The sequence below is a fragment of the Pelecanus crispus genome, chromosome 2, assembly GCF_030463565.1.
Source record: "Pelecanus crispus isolate bPelCri1 chromosome 2, bPelCri1.pri, whole genome shotgun sequence".
In the NCBI taxonomy this organism is placed as follows: domain Eukaryota; kingdom Metazoa; phylum Chordata; class Aves; order Pelecaniformes; family Pelecanidae; genus Pelecanus; species Pelecanus crispus.
This window is the reverse complement of record NC_134644.1, coordinates 50,253,984-50,273,139: the sequence shown is the minus strand read 5'-3', so window position 1 is coordinate 50,273,139 and position 19,156 is coordinate 50,253,984.

Sequence of the window (19,156 nt, the reverse complement as noted above, 5' to 3'; positions counted from 1 at the left end):
TTGGTCCCCAGGTTCTCCCTTCCCCGGGTGTGTCTCCTGCTTCAGAATACACCATGTCCCTGCCCCTTCCCTGTGCACCCAGCTCCGTTCATTAGGTGGATAATTTCCTGCAACCATTTCACCTGAAAACAATACTTTCTTCCAGTCCAGTCTCTTATCCCTGCAGGAGTCAAACTGAGTCACAGGGTCTAAAATTATCCCCGAGGACAACTCCATAGAGGTAAATACAGTGGATTTAACTCTGTGTTTTCCTTATATTTCAAAGATGATTTTTTTAAAATTGCAGCCTAAATATATGTGTTTTCAAAACATATTTTCATTGAAAAGTATGAAGGGAAGAGCTCATTCATTCCCTCATACCAAATACAAAAATCTTTTTTTCAATAAAAACAAGCAGATTGCTTTCACAGCTTACTTGCTTTCCCCCTCATTACTGATCTTTTGCTGTAACCATGGACCTATCTGTAACACCATGTTTTGTGTGTAGTAAACTTTGTGTGGCTGAAAAAGTTCTGACCAAACTTGCCTCGGAGTCTCAGATGAAGATCGTTCCAAGGACGTGGCTGAAACAAAGGTGTTTCCACCATTCCGGAAATAAACCCTCGTAAGTGTAAATTGTGACTGTTCCTCTCTCCATGTGATCACTTCAGGCTTTTTAGAAAGCTGCTTTTATGTAAGATTAGAGAGCTGTCTCCATGACATGATGCTCTGCTTCTCTTCACCATTAGTTGGGCGTTAGTTGTTCTGGCTGTAAATAGACAGGCACAGATGGTACCACGACTCTCCGAGCCTCCACACATCTTGCACTGCAGGGATTTTTGTTATTCTTGTTATCTCTCTAGCAGCTCCTACTCTTTCCTAACAGTTTGTTGAGAAGAAAAAGGGAAGGCTGAAGAACAATCAGTCCCTTTCCTCTCTAGGATTGCTGAAGGCGTTAGACAGGACAGCAGCATTCATTCTGACTTTTCTATTTGCTAGGGGAACCCAGCCATAGTCTTGTCAATGAAGCAAAATTTCTGCCAGCCTCACCAGGTGAAGTCAGTCCTCCCCAGTGCAGCTGAGCAGAAGTAGATACCCCAACAGCATTAAACTGGGAGACTTGGATGGCACATCCTCCCCCAGTGCCCTGCAGCTCTGACCACCACACTGAAAGAACCACGACAGATAAAAGAGAAGCTGGTATCTTGAAAGACTGCCTTAGTGCACAGGAATAGTGTTTGCACGAATACAGGCTGGAACAATCAGCAACACTGAATCTGGAGAGGGCATGGATAAGAAGGACGTGACAGAGTCATATCCCTGCCGCCCCATGCACATCATGGAGAAGGTAAAATGGGTGCTGCTCTTTAGTCTTCCATATAACACAAGAACAAGATGTTAACTTAAAGGCAACAAATTGAAATCTGATAAAAGGAAGTCAATTTTATAGACAGTACAGTTAACCTCCTACAATAACCACTGAAGCAAAGAACTTAGCAAGGCTATAAAAGGATTAGATGTCTGTATAAATTATTAAAGTATTCGTTTAATATTTTCTCTATCCCATCTAATGTAAGGTTACAAGCTTCTGTGTCTCTAGAGAAGTCAAGTTACTAGCATAAGGATAAGAAGTAGCCTCCCTTCCCTGCTAGCAGGCAAATCTCCTCTTTGTTTACTATTTGGTTTTTCATCGTCTTCCTCTTACAGTCTTGGGGAATGGAAGAATCAGTGACATGGTAACAGGTGGACCGTTCACCTGCTCCTTGACAGCAGTTCCTGCATTTTCACCTATGAACCTACTAACAAGAAGAAAACTTAGCCAGTGTGCTCATGAATAGCTCACCTCGCTCCTGGGTCTCAGACTGTTCATATAAACCTGTGTAACATTTCGGGGTGGGGGACTAAGCTTTTTCAGATACACTAATGCCAAAGCAGTAGACAGAGAACTAACATCTGTAGATGCAGAGCAAATCCCTCTTCCCCCCCCCAAAGAAAGTAATCAAAATAGCATCAATGCAGCTGTGAGCTGACTGTGGTGAAATACAAGCCCAATCCACTGGGTCTCATGGTCAGGGGATAGTTTCCTTCCTCATCATCCACCTCTTGTATGACTCCAAACTCATCCACCAGAGCCCTGTAATGATACAGCTTATCTTTATACAGGTCCTGCTGCAAACCAAAAAGGCTCTCCTCCTACAGGGAGGTGCACCCATGTACACCAGCACCGGTGGTCCCCAGAGACCTGTGGGCAAGCAGGAGCAGTATCAGTGGGTGCCCCCAGTGGGCCTGCCCCCCTCCCCTCCCAGGCTCCTCTTCTGTGCTGCTCTGCCCTGCTCCGAGGAGTTTATCTACATCTGTATTTATCACCCCATCACAGGCCCTATCTTAATCAAGACTGCAATATCCTGTAAGAGGACAGGCTTGCAGGAGAGGAGAGTGTGATGAAAATATTGCCAGAAGGAACATCACGGCTTACCTCTTTTTTAATGAAAGGCTTGACTGACAACAGTCCATCAAAAGGGCTAGACACATAAGAGATAGATGCATTTCCTAAATTGCAGAGTTTCAACAGCAAAAACAAAAAGCACCTTAATATTAAGTAGAAGCTGTGACTGTCATGTAGAAATAAATCTATGACAATCTGGAGAGGAAGCAGTTGAAGGCACGAAAAGCCTGATGAGATTATAAATAATATCATATATTGCATTACACCATGCTCACGCAATTCGTGTTTCCTCAGCTACTCAGTATAGACTGCAATCAGTTCACCCTTTATCTGCTGCAGATTTTGGCTATTTCTTAGCTGCCCCATAAATGAGACAGTTTGTACACTGACACGTAGAAATGGGAGGTATCTCATTTCTCTGCAGATGCCAATGTATGTGGCAAATCTTTGATGCCTATGGAGCAGTTATACTGGTAGTTGGTTTGCTCAGGCTTTTCCGCAACATTTTTCCTGGTGAATCTGCACAGCTGCTCCCAGGGAAGCTTGCAGACACCCTGCTGCAGAATGCGGGAGATGGTCGATTTCTCCGTGCTTGGTGCCTTCCAATTAAAACCAGCTGTCTTCCTAGAATGCGTGCATTAGCTGGACACATGCGATTAGGATCAATACAGAGCTGCAGAGGGAAATTTATGGACATTGGCATCTGGTGTCATCTAAAAGCAACCCTTGCTATGAGACACTCACTGTACCCTCTTGCTTACCCGTTTGTCTCACCAGCATCTCCTAGCTTGCCTTTCAGGGTGGACTCTGTTGGAGAAAAAGCCTGTCATCTACCATGCAGTACCACAACAGGGTGGGCCGCCGAAGAAGTTAGCTTTGGAGGCTGCAATGGAGGTCTTTAATGATATTCCTGACTTTTTTTTTTGATTACTACCACTGAACAGCAGGTTCTGCCAATGAATAGAGCGGGACTTTAGAGCCAGGTACGCATCTGCCACTTAAACCCTAATGCTTTGGCGCTGAAGTGAGCTGCTTGCAAGAGTTGCTAGGTAACCATAACCTGCTCATAGCTTATGCGAGCAAGCGAGATACATCTGATGATGTCATGCTTCAGATTGGTATTTCATCTCTTTTAAGAGTTTTCTCTCAATTTCTACAAGAACAGGTGTGTGGGGGAGTTCTTCAGTGAGGCAGGACTTCCCTGCTCCATCGTGCTTATGCAGCTTAATTTCACTCTTGCAAAACACTGTAATAAAGCAAAATTGGCCAGGCTTCTCAAAGGGTGATTTTAGGGGAGAACTTCTAGCTGTTCAGGCCTATTTTATATTCTCCACACCAATTCAAGGGCTAACTCCTTGGAAACACAGACATCTTCATCGGCTACTCTGCTGCCTGCATCTGAACAAAATGATGGCTTAGTCAGTAGAAAGATAATGGGAGTTTTGCAATTATGCTTTTCAAGAACACAAAAATCCAAATATTATGTGCCAGAGATGGAATGAAGCTGGGACTTATGCCCCTTTCGATACTAACTACGTGCCTAACTTTAATATTTATTAGTGAGAGTCTAGTTACACCAATGTGTGACATTACAAGTGTGTGTAGCACATCTTTGACAGGGCAGATGAGAAAAGCTTCTCAAACAAGATGCTTTGAACATTTTGTGGTGAGCATGGGATGGATGAGCAGGAAATCACAGGGTTATGGGAGATCTAGCAAGCCTGGTCTTGCAACACCTCAGCCCTAAACCTGGGCTGAACAAAGCCTGCAATGTGTGTGTGTCCTCACTCCTAAGCCCAGAGGGGATGCACACTGAAAGTGCGGTGTGTCTGAAGGCTTTCCAGGGGGCTCTCTGCCCATAAGGGAAGGCAGGGCATGAAGGCAGGTGACTGGCCATGGCTATGTGTGTTGGACTCCCACTGGGGCTCTGCAGATGTATTTGTCATTTTTCTTGGTTTCTTCCTGCAGCCTGACCTATCTGTTTCTCATTGAAAGCCATCATTTTGTTTGGAGGTCATCCCTTAGGTCAGAGTGTGTGCTGTCATCTCTGAACAGGCTGGTCTTGTTGTCTCCTGGTCTTTTTCCTCAGTGGCCACCGTGTGCATTGGCACCAGCAGGAGCATCACGCTGCAGCAGTAGTTGCTCTCTCAAGCAAGGAGAAATCAAACACTTTGTCCCCTGTCCTCCAGCTTGTAACACTCGTGCATCCTCTGGGAGCTACTGCCTTCATCCCTGACACTCCTAACTCTATCTACCAGTTGTTCTCCCCCTGTTTGCCTGTCTGATTTGATCTTCTTTTTCTTTATCGCTGCCTTTTGCTGTCCTTCTCCCCCACACTCTTCCCCATGTGTGCGAATTCTTAATCAGTGCAGAGTGCGGGTCCCAGGCGTGTGCTGTGTTGGGCTGCTGTGACAATTAGCTAACATTTGGAGAGTGCTGAGCAGCACAGACTCCAGCACGCTATTTTAAGATGCACAGTCTTGATCACATATACCAGTCTACCTGGCAGGAAAGCAACTGAGGCAGAGCATACAGCTGACATTCCCCAGGCTCTGGACGAGTGCCAGTGTTAAATGTGCTGTTTAGTACAGGGAAGACCATTTTCTGCAGAGAGAGAGCAAGCAGGCACTCATTAGGACAGGCACAGTCCAGTGGAAAAGATGATATACTCCACTGTCAGCAAGTATTTTGATATGTTCACCTATTCAGGGTGATTAGACAAGAACCCCCCTCCCTCCAAGATGAACTGTAGGAAACCCTTCTGCTTTGTGTCACTTCCACAGAAATCATTGGGACGATTTGCATAAATATGCAAGTGGTAATCAAACCTGGGGAGTTCAGCTGGTTTATGGTACTTTTTTTTGTACATGCTGTGCATACAAAGCAAACAGATTTTCACTCCATTTAAACTGCACAAGGTCATTGAATTGAGCAGGGGCCAAAGTAAAGGAAAGCACATTTTGATCCCCTGCTTCTCAGTATGATACCTCTCCCGGGATATAACACAGTTACTGTCATGGCCAAAGAGTGCAGCAGATCTGCCAGTCCTCTAGTAATGGTCCTGTTCTTCTGCCTGCAATTTTCTCACTAGTTGAAAGTAATAAGTAAATGAGGACGATTACAATTGCCGATCCTGTTAGGAGACTTTTCTTTCATGTATATTTTACATACCGAGACACTCTGCTAAATCTAATTTATGAGCAAGAAAGAGTCTATGAAGAATTAAGTGACTGAGGTTCCTCACTCTTGACATTTTCATTTTGTTTTCTGCTTGATTCCCTGCTTGTTCTGATGTTCAGACCAAAGATTAACACACACTCCACAAAGCTTCACGGTATTTTATAGAAAGTACTTGAGGTTTTTTTGCGGCTGTCCAACAGCAGCATGGCGGAGGACTCCAGAGTTTTACAGAATGATCAAATACATAATTTTAGCCATGTCAGTTTGCATATCATTAAATGTGGGAATGAGAGATTTGATGATTTTTCAGAAGTGAAGTAAATGAAGGCCAGTGTAAGAACTGAACCAAAATGAGGATTAAGTATCATTCTCCTAATTACCTGACACAATCCTGACATTTTTGTTTTAATAAATTACTTAAGTGCCAGCTAAAAGAAAGTCAATTACCTAGAAATCTGGTAATCATTTATTGAGTTGTCTAAAAAACCAGCACTCCCCAGTTACACAGTGAAATATTTATGACTTATGACTAGTGGTGATACATTCTCAAGGCAGATGATCAGATTGTATATAAAACAAATCAGGCATCGGTAGTTAAGGAAGGTGTCATTAAAGTCCACAGTTTTGAGGGTCTTGTAACTTTCTGATGTAATCACTTCGGGGAATGAAGTTTTTCATTGCTTGGTCCTTTCCTGAAGATGATTCCTTGTAGATATTCATAACCATTCTAGCTGCATATCGATGCTTGAAGAACACATTATATCAGCATATTGTTTTGTATGATTAACAGTGGTATCTGCTGATGAAAGTATGGTGATACAGGCTAAGGGGTAGAATTAAGAGAGTACATGTAACTCAACATCTCAAACGTTGAGGGCCAACAATAAATGTTTCACTGTGCAACTTGATGATGGCAATCTGATATATTCACAGAGGGAAAACATTTTTCATTGAAGACAAATTTTTAAGATATGCTGGTTTGAATAATCTGACTTTTCCTAAACAAATGACATGTTAATAATTGTTTAATAAAATACTGCTGAAATTATAAGCAGTATTTAAGAGTACCCTTTCTTTGGATTAAGGTTTTGAAATTTTTCGCCCAAGGTTTGTATTCTTTTCTCATCTCCTTGTACAGAGACAGCTTGTAGAAACAGTTAAGATTTATTATGCTCTAAAGAAAACAGCTTACCTGGACGAAGGCATACGAGGATCAGCCATTTTTTAATAGCTTGCTTTGTGTTTGCATTGTGACAGTTAGTTACATTTTCGTTTTCATAGGAGAAGCCATGTCTGCACTGGCCCATACAGCACGATTTTCAGCATTTCTGTGGTGGCTGTTCCCTGGCACTGTGGACTTGGAGATCACCCTGGACATGGAGCGGTTTGGCCCCACTCTGTTCACCTCTGACAAGGAGGCTGGAAGCAAGATGAAGGATGCTTCTCCCCATCCTGCAAGTTACTTGGATGCTTTTCACTACAGAAAAATGACACTGTGAAATTAAAACAAAAAGCAAGCGCCCTTCATCCCAGCTCCAAACATCATTCACCACTGTTTACTCAATAGCAAAGCTCTTCCAAAGCCTTTCTGTAGGGGCAGCCATCCTCCCCAGTGCACATCTCTCCAGGGAGCTGCAAAGCGGTGGCAACTGGGAGGCTCCCCTGAAGACACCAGCAGCCACCGCATGGGGCTGAGGGACACGCTTCCAAGCGCTCTCCACAAAGGCAGAGTGGGCACGCCACGCTGCTGCCGCTGCTGCTTGAATTTGGCTACGGCCTCCGAGGAAAGTGGTGATCAGTTGCATTTTATTTTTATACCCTGAGCTTTCATCTTTACACTGATAATGGAACAGCTGCCTCTAATCTCATTTCTAAATCCCAGGCCTGGTATGGTGACCTCTCCGGCACTGTGGATGCTATCCTTAACTGGCCAATGAGACTCAAATGCCAGCTATTATCCTTATGGCAACTATGCACGGCATTACTCGTGGGTCTTTTTTGCTGCCTGTTTAATTTTCGCAGTAGCAATTGGGGCTTGGGAGTCAGGGGAAAACTCTGCAGTCACTCCTCTTGCTAAACATTCAGATTCGCTCATCAGAGGCGTGCGGAGGGTTGCTTGGGGCTGCTTTGACACTAAAGGTTGCATTTCCAGAGACTGTCATGTGGTGATGCAAACTGCCAGGGGAATTTAAGCACGGATGATTAATGCATAGTAAGGTAACCTGTGGACTAGCTGAGCTGCTATTGCCACAGAAAGAGTGCCTTGTAATATCTCATTTATATAAGAGCAGTGAGCCACTCTGGCCTCAGAAGTGCCATGGGTTGAGTTCACCATTTCCATAAAAAACATGAGGGCATGAGGCTTCCCAGCAGGGTAGGCAAAATGCAGCCCTTCCCACCATGGATGAGGCTCGGCAGAGGCCGTGGAGGCTCGGCTGTGGGAAGGTGGTCTGCTCTGCCTATACATAGATCTGGTCTGGTAAAGAAAATAGTTTCCATACACATCAGCCCGTTGGTGTATTTCTGCCTTTTGGAAAGTAAAGAGGGGACCTTTATTTCGAATGACTGCAAGAACGTGGAAACGGATCTATCGTGTGTGAATAGGGGAAGAGCTCAATGCAGATGAAAGAAAAATTATTTCTCTCTGCCCTTAGACTGGTAGAGAAGTATGAAAAGGCATTTCACCTTCTTTTCGCTAACTTTTACCAAAAGTGAGGAATTCCTTCTTAAAACTTGCCCACCACATAGTTCTGTGTGGGTCAATGGATGCAATGCTGAGTAAAGACAGCTCCTTTGGAGGACAAATGAATGCCTGGGAAAGAGGCAGGGGGAAAGTATAGAGCAAGTGTGACATGAGAGACTGGAAAGAGGACATTTGCTCTTTTTGTCACAAAGAGGAGTTTTATAAAGGGCTTTGCAGTTGGTGCTTGTATCCAGATAAGATTTAATACATATTCCTTCTAATGGTGATGAATTGCATTGGTCAGATGAGATCTTTTTCCATATATGCAATACAGAAGGCTTCGATTGAATATTTTCTGTTAAAATGACTGGAGTAATACTAAAGATGCAAGCTGGCAGCGTGCCTTCAGAGCTAGTGGTTTGTGGACTTAATATTCCTCTTCCAGGAAAGCAGGCATGCTGAAAGAAGACCAGGCATCCTCCACATTCCTGGCTGCTGGCTGTGGTTTGCTCAGGCACTGAGGGATTATTCTCACGTGTCCCCTTTCCCAGCCTTTACCCCACAAAGAATACAGTATGTTAAAATGTGAGATGTCCTTGTGATAGAAAACATCGAGAAGAGAGATTCATGCTTAGATTCACCAGCCTTCTAGACTGAGCCCATAGCCAGAACTGCTGAATACCAGCAACTCATTTGAAGATGGTTCTTTTATATAAACAAATATATGCACAGATGTACACAGGGAGACATCTACAAACATTTGCAATTCACTGTAGTGACAAAGGACATAACCAGTGTGAGGGATGTTGAAATTATTTTACATAGAAAGGTGCAATAACTTCAGTCTCATACAATTCCTACATATTCCACATGGCCTCAGTTGTTGTTTAGTAACTCACAATATGAATAATTTTAAAAAGTTGTAAAAAAGCTGTTTATCTCCTTTATCAAACTAGGTAACAGAAATGATAGCAGCTTCTATCCCATGCACAAGAAGGGCACCACTGCATTCCTAGTAGCATATCCCTGAGGTGTCTGGTATTCCTTAGGGCCATGCTCCAGTGATTGATCCAGTGTGTTCAGTCCATCCTACCTCCCTTCTCTCCGAGTCATTAGTCTTTCTGCTCTATCAGAGGCACAGAGGAAGCTTCCACCCACCTACACTAAACCTAAAAAAGCCAAAAGAGTCTTTGGGTCATGTATGATCTATGCTGAACATACTGATTTGCATAAATATATTAGTTTTATTTCCTCTGCCGGCAGACTGTGCTGCCAAAGGTTTTTAGTAATTATCACACATGTATTGGGAGTGGTCTTGCTCACCTGTGGTATCCCAAACACCTCTTGCTTCCCAGATGGGAAAGGACACAGAGCGGAGCAGCTAAGGAGGAAATGTCTTGGACCCCTTCCACTATATGAAGGTGGGATTAAAAAGGCAGATGCCCAACCTGCTGAGACAGAGACAGGAAAAGAAGTGAAGCTTTCCCTCCGTCACCCTCTGCTATGTTCTAGAATGGCCTTAGGACTGAGTCTCTTTAGAGATACGAAGAATACCTACCTCGGACATAATTAAATCCTTTTTCCCTTTTTATTGTACCAGTAAATCCACCCACATACCTTCCACTGAAAAGCAGATCACTTTGAAACACTTCACCTGGGCTAATACTTTGTTTTCAAATGCACTGGTCATGCTTGGGTATTCTTGGTTCCTACTCTTCATGAGTTTGTAGTTACCAAGCAATATTAAAAGGTAAATACGAAAACCTTTTACACCAGCATTATAGTCCTCATCTCTCAGGACAGTCAAAACCTCAGTTTTATTTCTCTGCTACTTTTTTTCCCTCAACCTGTTTGTACAATATATTTTTTCCTACAATATCCTTACCTAGCAAACGCTAATCTGAAAGACATTTGTTCATCAGGCATTGCCCTTCACCAATAAGCATGCCCTATTAGAGCTGTAGTGTTTCTCTCTGGTTATTTGATGGCCCATCTATGAAAGCTCATGGCCGGTCCACTCAGCTTGAACAAGGAGAAAGTTGACAGGAGGCCCTTTGAGACCCTATTTTTCTTCTGCTGGCTTGCAAGCTAGTTCTGAACTAATAACTCCCCAAAAAAGTAATAGCTTTCATTTTGTCTCATTACTATAGTGGCTCAAGAAGGGAAAGAAACCAGAGGGTGTCTAGCTGAGCCAGTGAAGAAACATGTCCGTGATTAGTAACTTGTTCATTAATTCCCAGTTCAAAACAATGTTTTCATTACCTGATTTTGCTTCTGCAGCCGCAAATAGCTTGAGAAAGATTGAGCTGTTTATGTGCAACTTAAAATGGATGTCCGAGACATTGCTTTTTTAAATAATTGTTTTGTATTGATGACTGATTTTCTACTAAACAGGCACAGTTACTTAAATGATGCTGTGATACTCACTTTGTCTTCTGTTCAGTTCCAGGAAATTTGTCTCATGAGGATTATACGTGCTGCCATCTGCAATAGAGACATTTCTATCAGCGGATATGACCAGGAAAACCTACTGTTTGTGAGTAATTTCTTCTAAAAATAAGCACTGTCTCTTAAAAGTGAAACAGGAGGGTGACACGTAGCTTTAAAACTATTCTTCTAGTTAGTAGCAGAAAATAACCCACATCTGTGACTATTTTGTAAGGCAAATACCATGGGCAGGGAGCATGGTGCTAATCCCCTCCCAGCTTGAATGCAGCTTTTGAACCTCAGTCCCACAACAGTGCTGGGACCACTGGCTGGGGCCATCAGCTGGAGACTCTCAAATTAAAAGGATTTGAGGGTCTCCAGCTGATGGCCCCAGCCCTGTTCACCTCTGGTGGGGTGTGAACCTCCCTTTTGCTCAAATGGTGGAGGGGAGCTGTGATAGCAAGGGGCAGGGAAATGGCACAGACACCCAGGCTACTGAGATGGGACAAGAAAAGTAGCATGGGTCAGATCAAGGGGCAGGATTAGACCTTCTCTTTATCCTGTAGGACCAACGTGAGCAGCCTCTATACATCCTCTGAATGGCACAGCATACCTTCTTTTGCAAACCGCTAACCAAGGGAGTAAATCAGAGCTTATAATCAGTAAAGTAACATAAGACAGCTCTTTTTGTCTCTCTCTTAGCACTAGGTCTTCTGTGCTGCCAAGAGACAATTAAATTGACACCAACTTCTTAATATACTTCTCTAATGAAAGGACTTTGTCGCTGTTGCCCAGCCCCCTCATGTCACAGGTGCTGCAGGACACAGTAAAGAAACGTCACTTCTGCTCTGTGCTCAAGCTACATTTCCATCTGAAATAATCCATCCCTAGCTCACAGCAGAGAAACTGATAGGATCAAATATTTTTATTTGCTCCTGGAGGCAGATCAGCCATCGCCAATTCAAGGGACCATTTCCAGAGCAGTTCAGCAAGCTCCCGGCTGCACCCCTGCTTTAGGTTCAGCAGGGCTGTTACCTTCGTAAATGCTGCTCAGGCACTAGTACACTGGGGACAAACAGCAACTGCCGCTTATCATCCTTTCCCACAAACCCCCAAGGGGAGGAGATTTTGTCCCCTCTGTTAGAGACAGGCCATAAAAAGATCGCCAATTCAGTCTTTGGCACAACTGAGAGGGCAGAGAGCTGTGGCCAGGAGACAGCGGGCAGAAATGGGGCAGGAACCTCTTAGAAAGGCAATAAAAAGGTCAACTAGTTATAATTTGTGAAAATGATAACCAGTAAATGGGCCACCATTTAACCCCCTACTTCTACTGTCGTACTTTCATTAAGTCTCAGTGTGATGAATTAACTCCTTCATTTGCAGAAGTGCCTAGTTTCTGGTTTGTCTGAGGGAAACAACTTGAGAGGGTTTTTTAAGATTCCTATTTGGTTTTAAGGCTGGGCCAACCTTGCCTCTAAAAATTACAGCTTTCTAATGGGGGCACCCAAAACATCTAGGAACTTGGACTTCCAGATCAGAGAAATAATCACTACTGTGGCACTGAAAAAAGAGAAAATATCTTTCTGTGCCCTACATCTCCCCATCCCGTTGGCAAGAGCTCACGGACAGTCCATTGTCCACCCTTGATCAGGAGTCAGCAGGGCATTTCTGCAGTATTGTACTTCACAAAGTCCTTGGAAGAAAAATAATCTTCTTGTAGTCTTAGCTAGTGGAGTGAACACAATGTGAAGCATTCCTCTAATTTCTGCGAGCAGGACACACATAAACTAAATCAATTTCCATCTTCCAAGCTGTCATTCTTACCCGTATGCATCTCCTGGCACCAATCTAGTAAATAAAAGAGGGAAAAGTTTTCACACTGGAACTCTGATCAAAGCAGAGGGGAGTCTGCTGAGCGGAGGCAACTGCGGAGCCAACCAAGGGGCACTGTCCTTGTGCGCTACCTGTGCTCTGCTCTGGGGACAGCATCTTCCGTCCATCAATTCTACTGATGAATGGGCTTCAGGGGCACTTTTTGTTGGGTACGAGCATGAGATGGCAGAATCTGAGCTTTTAAATTAGTCTAGTTTCAGATAGTTTTGGTCTGGGGTTTTTTTTGTGACTTCCCCAAGCTACAAAAGGCGTGAAAGCAACAGAAATTTAGCTGCTGGCATAGTCTAGGGACCACATGCATGATGCAGTATGGGAGAGAGTTGGGAGGAATTTGTGGAAATTTAGTGGAAGAAAATGATGATCAGTTGTCAAAAAGAATTTCTTTACAAAGTGATGACCTAATCAAAAAAAGTGGTAAAAAATCCCAGCTGTTTGGTCAACTATAATTACTCTGGGTGAAGAGAGAAACAGTCTGCGCTGGCTGAACCTGTCCTTCCTTGCCCCAAAACCCACAGCTCTGGGGCAGCTCTTTCATAAATCATTTACAGCACAGCTCTCTAGGCAGCCTGCAGGCTGAGGCCAGTTGTGTGGCCATTTCTGTCCCTAATGGCCTGTTCCACTACAGCCCACGTAAATCAGTGAGAAATATTCTCAAGGGAAACTGGGCTCTTGAAAAAAGCCCTGAAATATAGCAGATAAATCAGCAGCAGTGTTGGCACTACATAAAGGGCAGGGTGAATAATAATAGCAACAAAGAACTCCCAGCATCCAGAAAGCGTGGCAGAGGTTAGGCTCTGCCACCAAGACAGTTGTTCGGGAGAGATTTAAATGTTTTGAAGGAAAGCTCAGCAGGGCAATTGCACAGGGAGCTACTAAAAGGCTCTGTTTCAGCTGCAGCCCCCAGGTGCTGGGCGCTGGCTGAGGATGCTGCCACAGAGCATGGCCTCTTCAGCGCTTCTCCACGTGTTTCCAAGCATGCACATCCCACAGTCCGCCGCCCTGTTGCAGGTGGTTCAGTCCACACTGGCAGGCTGTGAAAACTGAAGCCCGCTCCTCAACAGCCTGTTAAAAGGTGCCTCCAGCAGCCTGCACTCTGGCCAGCTCTTGCTCCCCTCTCCAGCAGCCATCTCAGCCATTTTCAGCTCAGCGAGTGGCTCCTTTTCCTACAGAAATTCAAGCCTGGAGCTGAAAGCTGCCACCATCCAGCCTCACCCTCCATAATCCCATTGCAGCGCGTTGCCAGAACTTCCCTTGCAGAGCCCAGACATGTTCCCACTGGCCACTGCATTCCCAGCAAATTCTCCCTGCATCTTTTCAGGGAAGCTTTAGGGAAACACATTACCACAGCTATCTTCACTGTGCGCTGGCTCTTTGGAGTCTGGACAGACTGCAGTACTCTCAAGTGTGTCTGTTCTTCAATAGATTATTTTTTAATTTCTTTAACAATCAGTTCTTGGTCTGTACCCTGACTCACTGAGTGCTGTACCTCTCAAGTAATGCATGCTAATGATCATCTGCTCTGGATTTCATAGCTAGCAGTGGTGAAAGATGAAAGCCAAATATTGCCTATTATACTGAGACTACAGTCAGATACTAAAAAAAAAAAAAAAAAAAACCACCTCCAAGATGACATCTGTTGTAGCCAAAGTTCATATATTCCTTCATGAAAATTCAACTACATTAAAAAAAAAAGAGGCTTTGCAATAGATGGAGAATGATTCATGCTTAAATATATAGATGAATGCCACTCAGAATTCTCTCTTTTCCCTAGTCCTTGCTGTTTTGTGAGTTCAGCCAGGGAGGAACTATGAACAGTGCTAACAAATCTCCATTTTCTCACCTTGCCCTTCAACATTTCATCAGAGGCAACAGTAAAATCTGGTGCTCTTTTGACATCACACAAATAGCATTCCCTGGCTCTCTTCTCCTCTCTGCAGCCTGCTTTATCTTTCACTGCTCAGCAGATCTTCACATGAAGCTAACGTTTAGCTGCATAAATGAAGTGTATGGAGGATATGCATGAATACAGAAAGTAGCAGGACTGTCACTGAATGGTCCTTTTTGGAGAAATTGGCCCCATTTCAGTGGTTAGTGAACAGCTGCCTCCCAGCTGAGATTTATCAGCTAAAGACAAGGTGATACAAAATCTAGCAAAAGCAATAGAGAGCTGTGAAAACTGGAGGGCTTCTTTCTGGCTGTACTCTGGAAGTGCCCAAGCCTGGGCATTTAGATCCCAGTGAAGGATGCCTGGCTGTGTATGAGTAGCAGAGCTGCTCCCAGCAGCTCCCACTGGGAAGAAAGAGGCCCCTGCAGTGAAGGGATGACGCTGCTGAGTGCCAACTAGTAGAAGAAAGCAAAGCTGAAGCCCTGAGACAAGCTCCCAGATTGATGTCTGGCACAGTCTCCCGTATCCCTGAGCTGCAGAAGTAGGTCAGAAAACTTAAGACAGAGATTGTAGCGTTTCTATCCGAGTAGCAAGTGCTTCCTTGGACGATTCCTGACTTAGAACTGCTGAGTTTCTTCCCATTTCTCTTGGTCACTTCAGTCCCTTGGTCACTTTGGCTAACATCCAAAGCCAAACTGGGTCTCCTGCTCCACCTGTGCAATGACGCAGGCTGAGCTGGAAGCTGGAAAAATGTGCTGGACCACAGGAGGAGGGAGGGTGCTACGGCAGCCATTGCTGTCTTCCTTTTTGAATGGATGTGGCAAAGTGAGGTGGGACCGTCCTTCCATGGACTCAAGTCTCCATTACCTGTTTCTAAGGACTACAATTTGCTATAGTTCAGAATTAAGCTATTGAAGTTTTGTGGGGGAAGATTAGCTTGCTAAGGTGCTGGCACATCTCCAAAGCAGCCACAGCTGGATTGTCAATGAGTTGGTGGCATGTGAAACCAGGTTGCAGGAATAAGATGGGGAACGTGACACCCATGTAGGTAACCTACAGAAACCATGGAAGTTAAAAATGGGGCTGGGACCCCACAGACAGGAGAGCTAATGGAGAGAAGCACACAGACATAGAAACCATACCTTGTTGCCCAGGGGAGTCTGGGGCTGAACTGCATTTTGGGTGATACAAGCTTTTAACACCTCGCTTATATTACCAGTTAAACAGGGAGGTTTTGTCTACCAGAAGCAAAGCAGCACTACCAAACACCTAGTTTTTCCTTATTATTATATCATTCAGATTTCACGTTACCATGAGTTTCACAGCAGAGCTGGATCCTTGGGGAGGATGCCTGAGCAGGGTCCCACAAAGCTCCAGCCCAGGACCATGGTGGTGAGGAAGGCCATGCCAAATACGCTGTACCAGGCAAGGGAAGCAGGATGCCAGCCAGGAACTGTGAAGACTACTTTGAAGTTAAATCTTTTTTTTTTTTTTTTTTTTTTGTCCTTCCCTCATGTCTCAGGATGTTCTGACTTCTGAGGTTTTTATGGTTGCTCTGCCAATTGAATGATTCTCTGTGGGAATGAAAATGTTATTTACAAAAATTCCTTGTGAAAAAGTGACAATTAACAGCCAGCAATTTTTGTAATGCGCACTGCAATCACAGATACCAGAGTGCTGATTAAAACCAAGGGCCACTCCTGCAGATACATGGGGAAAATCACTCATGGTCTCTTACAAATTGCAATTTCGCATGCTGGCAACCCACCAAAGCGCCCCGGTTCACTCCTGGCCAATAAAAGCATGGGAGCAGGTTTTTCATGTGTTTCTGCACTAGGGTTTGTTGTTAATGGAACAGGATGTTCCAATAACCTTCTAAAAGGTTAGAGTAATTCAGTTGTTTGGGTTTGTGAGAGCCGAGCTGCATCAGTCCAGTTATTGGGCCATAAGCGAAGGGAGGCAGTGTAGAGGGGAGTGGGGCGGTGTTTTAAGGTGTTTTCATGTGGCAGTTGGTATAAAAAGACAGATGAGATGACCAGTGGGGAATTAAGCTTTCTGACAAGGGACCAAGGGGACAGATGCCCGCAAGGTTTTTGCCTCTCCTTGGCATTGCCAGTCCCTGAGCCAGGCTGCACCTGCGCAGCCCTGGTACTATCATCCTGGGATGAGACGGATACATGGGGATGAATAATTCAGCTGCAAATCAGCTCTCCGACTGCACAGCATTTTTTTCTGCCTTGCTATTTTTAATTTAGATACTCCCACACGTGTGTTTGGTGGATGAGAGACATGAGAAATGGGAGAAGGCGGCTGACGCAGGCAGGTAGCAGAGCCTGGGGGTGGTGGAGGTTGAACCAGTGCTGGCCTTGAGCGGGACCAGTGCCGCCTTCCTGCCGAGGGCAGCACGGGGCTGAGCACCTCTGAGTCCTACTTACTTCGGTGGGAGCTGAAAGTGCTCAGCACCACTTGCTTGGATTTACACCCCTGTGTTGGCAATCACAAAGAAACAGCGGCATACAGTTATAGCTGGGGCTGGATGTCAGGGGATCTGGGTTCAGTTTTGAGGTCTGCTACTGATCTCCTCTGCACAAACCTTGTAAATCCTCTCTCTTAGAGTTCTGGATTCGTTAGTGGGAAAAACATTACCACTGCTTCCTTTGGTCTGCCTCACCTAGTTATAAACTCTGGGGAAGAAACCATCGCTGCTTGTTTATAGCTATAGAGGATAATTCATGGGGGAGCCTCTTCTGTTGTAAGGTGGCATCTTCCTATCATATTTTTTAATCACGAACATCAGAAGGAGAGAGTCATCAAAATGGTTTAAGAGGAGAAAAGTTTCACCTGCAGCAGCTCAATGAGGAGGTGAGGGACTGTAGGAAACAATGGGACAGAAAAGCTGCCAATTTGGGCAAAAGCAAAACTATCATTACATGCTCATCTTTGTGAGAATCCAGATTTCCAGAAGAGACTGGCTGGCATTTTGATTTGTACACTAGTTCCTACAGATTACAAAACCAAAGATCGGCGCATAAAGGAATTCCTGTCATGTCTGAGAATCTTTTCTTTTTCCCCTTGCTGTGTATACGGTGTTTTCCAATACATTACTTCAGATGAGACCTAATGCTAATAATAACTGCTTTTACAAAGTCTAGACTGCTTTTGCAAATCTCTGACTGGTAAAGGCATTCATGTGTTCCTGCAGACTCCGGGAAAGCTTTTAAATTTAGAGTAGTTCACTCTCTTCTTGTTAAGTTATACGGAGTCTCAACACTTCAGCTGTAAGTCACTGGATATGGGGAACCTCTTGAAGATGAGATAAGAGGGATGTAAGTTTTTGAAACCCAGAAGTGAAATAACTAATGTGAGATCACCCCATAGACTACTGCCAGGGTTGGGTAAAGCATCCATGTTTCTGAGGCATCGTGTACTGTGCTACCCCTTCTCAGCATCTAAATAAAAGGCTTTATGTAAGAAAAACCCTTTACTTCTTTCTCTATTTCTTGATATTTGTAGTCAAGAAAATCCTGGACCATTGCTTAATTCCAGATCAGGAAAATCTGCTGGTGTTCCCAACTTCTGGGGGAAAAGAAGGGAAATAGAAAAGGAATGTGTAGTGATGAGGAAGTGAACATCCTTCAGAACAGAAATTTGATGACTACTGTTTCACAAAGCCTGGTGGTCAGTTTTAACAATGTGATAGCCAGGAGACTGGAACAAAAAGCACTCTCTGTTATACTCAGTTCAGAAAGTAGGTCATTAGCCAACCAGCTAAATTTCTAATGAGCTCCGTTATTCACCTTTGGCCTCCTGACTTTCCTCCTGGGAAAACGAAGAGCACCAACAAGTACACACCACATGGTGGCTTCTCACACCAACATTTTACAAAGCACAGCTACAATTTTAAAACACAAAACAACATGCCAGATGTACAAAGGTTTCTCTTTCTTTCCTAAAATGTGAATTTAATCTCCAAAAACTACACTTGCCTGCAGCCCCTACTACACTTGCCTGCAGCCCCCAAACAGCAAGTCCACAGCACTGAAACGGAGTTTGGCTCAAGTTAGGAACCCTTGGAGGCATTAAGGCAGGAATGGATTGCTTTGTATCATCAGAAAGCCAAGACTGTCTACTTGCCTAGGGGATATAACGCATTCAGTTTGCAGCTGGTACTTCACAAGATACTGAGCCATAGCACTGCCCCAGAATTAGCTTTTGCATATGCATTGCAAACCATTTTAGAGTTTCTAAACTTTTATTAGAAATTGAATTACTTTTCTTCTCTCTAATGGCACATCTAAAGGCATGATGCAGACAACTTATACACCTTTTTACCCACCTAATTCTCCATCACTCCTTCTACATTTTTGGAAAGTTGTTGGTATGTAAATTTTTCTTTCTATTTGGTGTTCTCCAGTTTTGTCAAAGCTCAGATGGATAGACAGGCAGCCACTAACCAGCTTTCAACCTGTGAGTAAGCTGTAGTGCAGTCACTTGGTAGACTTCTATCAGGAAAGCACTGACATTTGGTTTCCCACCAGCAATTTGGTAAGTCATAGACTTATAACAGCCTGTGGTAACCATCTCCCAACACATCTGTGCAGCCAGTGTCTGTGCTGGCTCCTAGCTCCAGGCTCCCTCAGCACACAGAGAAGCTCCCTGAAAC